Source organism: Rhipicephalus microplus, chromosome 10 (genome assembly GCF_043290135.1).
Source record: "Rhipicephalus microplus isolate Deutch F79 chromosome 10, USDA_Rmic, whole genome shotgun sequence".
Classification (NCBI taxonomy): Eukaryota; Metazoa; Arthropoda; class Arachnida; order Ixodida; family Ixodidae; genus Rhipicephalus; species Rhipicephalus microplus.
The window spans coordinates 99,339,586-99,345,601 of NC_134709.1; the positions used below are offsets into that span (position 1 = coordinate 99,339,586).

The 6,016-nt window shown below is 46.8% G+C and overlaps 1 pseudogene; it reads right to left on the bottom strand.

Annotated features, from left to right (window-relative positions):
- Nucleotides 1–4,215: 4,215 nt before the first annotated feature.
- LOC119181577 (programmed cell death protein 6 pseudogene) lies at nt 4,216–5,043 on the bottom strand (annotated as a pseudogene).
- Nucleotides 5,044–6,016: the final 973 nt, after the last annotated feature.

Below are 6,016 nucleotides of genomic sequence, written 5' to 3' on the forward strand. Positions count from 1 at the left end.
CCTGTCACCCTTATTATTCATTATGTACCTACAAGGATTAGAGGCAAAATTAGAGGGAAGTGGGCTGGGCTTCAACCTCTCTTTCGTCAAACGAGGAAAACTCATTTAACAGGCACTACCAGCATTGATGTACGCAGATGATATAGTGCTAATGGCCGACAACAAGGAAGATTTGCAGAGGTTGGTGGACATCTGCGGCAATGAGGGAGATAGGTTAGATTTTAGATTCAGTAAGAAAAAATCAGCAGTCATGATTTTCAATGACAACGAAGGTAGTGAGCTTAGAATACAGGAGGTCACGCTAGAAATAACAGATAAATACAAATATCTGGGCGTATGGATAAGCAATGGGGCCGAGCACCTAAGGGAACACGAAATATACGTGACGACAAAAGGTAACAGGAATGCAGCGGTGAGGAAAAACAGGACACTGTAGAACTACAATAGGTATGATGTGAGAGGAATATGGAAAGGGGTCATGGTTCCTAGTCTGACGTTCGGCAATGCAGTCTTGTGCATGAGGTGAGAAGTTCAAGCAAGATTAGAAATTAAGCAACGTGGAATAGGCAGGCTTGCTTTAGGAGCTCACGGGAATACACCAAATCGGGCAGTACAAGGTGGTATGGGATGGAAATCATTTGAAGGCAGGGAAGCTAGCAGCAAGATAAAATTTGAGAAGCGATTGAGAGAAATGGGAGAGGAGCGTTGAGCTAGAAAGGTATTCAGCTACTTGTACATGAAAAACGTCGATACAAAATCGAGGAAGCGAACCAGAAAATTGACTGGTAAATACTTAGAAAACAGCAGGGGGCCAAACCAAAAAGAATTGTCGGTTAAAATGAATGTGAAGGAAGCTGAGACCAATATGTGGAGAATTGGCATGATTAAGAAGTCCGCACTAGAGATCTATCGAACTTTTAAGCAGGAATTTGCCAAGGAAAGGATCTATGATAATACTCGGGGTAGTTCTCTACTGTTTGAGGCCAGGACGGGGGTATTGCGAGTCAAGACATATCGGGCCAAATACGAAGGGGTAGACACGGTATGCAGTGCGTGTGGAGAGGAAGAGGAAAGTGCCGAACACTTGAGTATGTTCTGTAAAGGGCTTCCCCCTATAGTTCAGGATGATGGCGCAGAGTTTTTCAAATCGCTGGGGTTTAGGGACAGGGAGGGCAAAATAGACTTTAAGTGGGTATAATCAACTAGAAGAAGGTTATCTGATTGGTGGCTAAAGTCAAGGCACGAGTGAAAATTAAACCCTTCACTGCAAAGTACGAATCCCCAACCTCACTATTTAAAGGGAAAAAAATCTAGTTTTTGGTTCATTAAGTGTGACGGCTTGGTGGCCCTAGCCACCGCCCGATCTAAAGGGTACAGCCACATCCATCCATCCATCCATCCATCCATCCATCCATCCATCCATCCATCCATCCATCCATCCATCCATCCATCCATCCATCCATCCATCCATCCATCCGTCCGTCCGTCCGTCCGTCCGTCCGTCCGTCCGTCCGTCCGTCCGTCCGTCCATCCATCCATCCATCCATCCATCCGTCCATCCATCCATCCATCCATCCATCCATCCATCCATCCATCCATCCATCCATCCATCCATCCATCTGATGAAAAGATTCTAGATAGTGGTACTTGGAGTGTTGAATAGATGGGCGAACGGACACACAGACAGATGCATGGACGGACTCACGGATGGCTGCACTGACGCATGGACGCATGAATGGACGCAAGGGCGGATGCGTGGATGAACGCAGGGACGGACGCACAGATGGACGTGCGGACGCACGAACAGACGCACGCACGGACGGGCGAATGGACGCATAAACGGTCACACAGACGGACGCATGGACGGACGGAAGCAAGAACGAATGGACGGACAGATGCTTCGCCCCACTCTCCATCATTCACTCCGTGGATATGCTGCCATCTTTTTTTTATTATCTCACTGGCGCTAATCTTTAGATACGTTATTTTAAAATGTCAGCGAGAAGCTTCGGCATCAACAATAGAAGAATTAGCTTTACAACACCTTTGCGAGAACATGATTGCACAGATATCGCTGTGAACGACGAGGGGCTCACACTTCAGTGCTGAACGACGATAGACGTTGTCATGTCCTAGGTTCAAAGCTCGCGCGATATGGCTGAAAAACTGCAAGGTGGTCGTTAACCTACGCCAAATGTCCAGGTGGAAGTCAGACGGGCTTATCCTATAGAGTCACGGGTGGTACGACCTTTTGCACTTCCTTTAACAACACATGTTTTGCCAAATGTTAGCGATTCAGTAACACTCACCTGTAGTATGTTTCCAGCGTTTGTGCACGTCGGTTCGATGCAGATACCGGAAAAACAATGTGCACGGGACACTGCAGCAACGCTGGTGTACGGCTGCATCGGCTGCCGCTGCACGTAAAAAACACGCGATACGCGGATTACGTGTGGCCATTCTTCTCTGCTAGACCAACGATACGCCGAATGAATGTTTGGATATGGCAGTAACAAGTGCCATATTTTAGAGGTTACTCACACTACCAAAGCTGGCGGGTGTTTGAAGGTCACAGGCGTCTCGTAAGAACGAAAGCGAAAACACCAGGTTTCGCAGCGGCGTACAAGCATTGCCTATGTCCGCTTGCGCAGCCGTAGGTGGCGCTGCCGGCGAGAACATGGTGTATTGACCATGGCGGGCTCTCATCGCCTCCACCAGACATCGTCGTCTTTTAAGACGAAAGTATTTTAGGTCGGGGTCCAGCACGGCTCCGTTGACGCATTTCTGTCATGAATATCACGTTGTAAACTATAGTCCAACAGATGGCAAAGAAAGAAAAAAAAACAACGAGTAGGAAATTTCCGCAGCGGAGCGTCAACCAATCACCTCGCGCCCTTCAGCGCAGGACGTTAGCCACTACGTTACAGAGCGAACCTTCTCAAACGTGTTATCGATGAGTCATTTATATATACCACGTACCGTAGCGGTTACCAGAGCTCAGCAACGTCCATGCGTTTCCGTCGTCCGTAGCGATATGACACGAAGGGCGCGCGCGCTCTGAAGATCGTCGTGCCGCGCCATCCCGCACATCGCTTTGTGGGCGCGCCTCCGTATGACGTGGTCAGAGTGCGTATAGATGTTCTGTAGCGTGGTGGCTCACTCGCGCGCGCGCTAATTTCAATATTGAGGGGCTTTGTACCTCTTGTGATTTCATCGCAAGCTTGCTTCGAAGTTGCAGTAGTTAAAGAAAGCACGAACGTCATTTTGATCGCTGTCGCAACCGCGTTTACGAAGGGTACGCTCTGCTCACACACGAAAAAGTAAGAATTGTCACAGTTTTTCGCGCTCGTCCTTTGTATACCTGTGCATTCTTTTTGTGCGTATTTTTTCTGTTTGAACAACGGGCTTGAAGTGTTATGCGGTGACGGTTGTTTGTCTGCGTTTGGGCCTGCTCACATCGTGCTTGGTTTCTGCTTGCAATAAGCGCTGCAGGTTTTGAGCTGCTTGTCGTTCTTCGCATGACATTGCAATTTGTTGCTGTAGCAATACTTTGCCCTTGTTGCAAAAAAAAACTGCACTATGAACGCTAACTACCTCTGCGAGGACACGTTTCTGCTTCGTGTATTACCGTTTCCTAAAAAAAGGGATCAGCCACGTTTTTTGCTGTTGCCCTCTCTTCCTTCTTTGTTTGAATTGGGAGAGAAGGTACGAGGCGTGCACACCCAAGCGCTGAGGAAATCAGTTGCAGCCTTGAAAAAGACAAGTCCAGGCCCGCGTGCTCAGATTTGGGTTCACGTTGAAGAACCCCAGGTGGCCTAAATTTCTGGAGCTCTCCCCCACAGCGTCTCTGATAATCGTATGTTGGTTTTGGGACGTTAAACCCCACATATCAATCAAAAAGACAAGTCCACTCATCGTAACGTCGGTTACATCACCTACCCCCTGTGTTCCAATTTCTCAAGAATTGCAATAAAAGGCATAATGTACGCTGGTGTAGTTCGTAATATTGAGAAACCTTGGTTTGAAACGGGCGCAGCCTGTATACTTTCGGCAGATCGACCAAAATGAACGTAGTGATGACGATTACAAAGTTTTAACCAAGTTTAAGGCATTACTTAGGACCAACAAAGGGCTCTCGTAGCGGATCACACACCTGTGGCAGCCACACACCTGCTCACAGCCCCATACTGCTAAGACAAATTACATGACTTCACAGGCCTTTAAAAAATCAATTTATCACAAAGCCGATGGAAATCTCGAGCACATCACGAGCAAGAAAACACCAAGTTTACGGCATAAAAACACTCAGTCCAAGCTTTAGAAAATTTTCGTAGCTTATCGTGATGTAGCCGTCCTGGTCAGTGTCGTAACTTCTGAAGGCATTGGTGAACGTCTCAAGGGTAACGCAACAGAGGATGTAGTCATCGAAGTTGACAGCTCCTTTCCTATCACGGTCGTATTTCATGAGCAGGAGGTCAACCGCTTCGTTGCTCAGACGATATCCAAAGCTCCTGAGCGCGTCGCGAAGCTCGTTTCTGTCGATGGAACCCGAGCGGTCCTTGTCAAAGTCCTGGAAGCACCGTAGCCAGTCGTTGATGTAGTTCCAAAGCGACACGAAGTCGTCGAAACTCAGCGTGGCCGTGCGGTGGCGGTCGAAGATCTTCATCATCATGCGCACTGTTTCAGGATTGAAGGGCTTCCAGGTGCCATTGGACAGACACTGCTGCAACTCGACTGCGTCCACACGTCCGCTGCGATCCTTGTCGACTTTGTAGAAGATATCGCGCAAGTAGTTGACGTCGGCTCTGTGTGTCTGAGGTCTGGAGGGGCCATACGATCCGTATGTTGACATCGCTGGCCGCGGGGCGACACTTGTTGTATTTCCCAGATTGGACAAGGATTGCACGGGATCGAGCCGTGCGCAAGAGACCGCAGGCCGAAGAAGGTGCGTGGGGTTCAATTTTGCATGTAAAGGGCCGAATCACTGCTCCGAATATGATGGTAATGGCAATTTTCGAGCTGCAATGCCCTATTCCCACTATTGGGAGTACGTCAGAAATTTAGTTGTACCTGTAAAGAAGATGAAAGCTTAATGTCAGTTTGGCCATAACTAAAAGCGTTATTCTGTCCGTGCTACACGAATTCAATCAGGCAACCAGCAGGGTACGTTGCTAGTCGTAAATGAATACAATTATTTGTCGCCCTTCTTGTTTTTTGCTAGTTTGGAACTTTGGCTTTTCGAATATTCTTGCCCTTTTCACTTTGTCTGCTATAAGTAAGTTATTACATATCTCGTTCTTATCTGATTTCCCTCTCCTTTAAGAAGCTTTGTATTTTAATTATCATTATATGTACAGTGTGACCAATCCTCCTTGTGGGTATGATCCAAAATTTTTTAGGCGACAAAACAAATCAAAACAAGTACGCAGACACACTTCCAAATGAAACAGCTGACGCATGAAGAGGAAAATCATAAGACAGGCCAGCCATAGTCATGCGCGTTCAATCAGATTTTACGAAAGTGGCAAAATTTTGTAACCAAATGAAGATACCAGAATTCTCTGTGCACAGTCTCTTTTACACTTTCAGTCCACTGCACGATCCCTCCAATCTTCTCATCGCCCCCTCTACATTAAATGGGTACCTAAAATTGTTCATTCGTTCATTCTGTATAGTATCTAGAAAATCACCTGGATTTCAATCCCTTCTTGGTATCTTAGAAGATTACATCATGCATAGCAGACGCTTCGAATTTATATTTGCTAGAGTACGGGGTCAAATATCATTGACATTGTAATCACACAGACATGGTCTTCGATGCTACCGGCTTTGTTTTCATTGTGGATGAGACGAAAAAGAACATTTTCTTGTTCCTTGCCAAAGATTTTGCGCAATAAAAGGACACTCAACGCTTTTTCAGCGTGGTCGGAAAACGCTGCTGATAGGTAGACAAGGTTACCCAGTACATGCGAAACACCCATTGCAGTACAGTATGTATCTTAGAATTTACAATCAC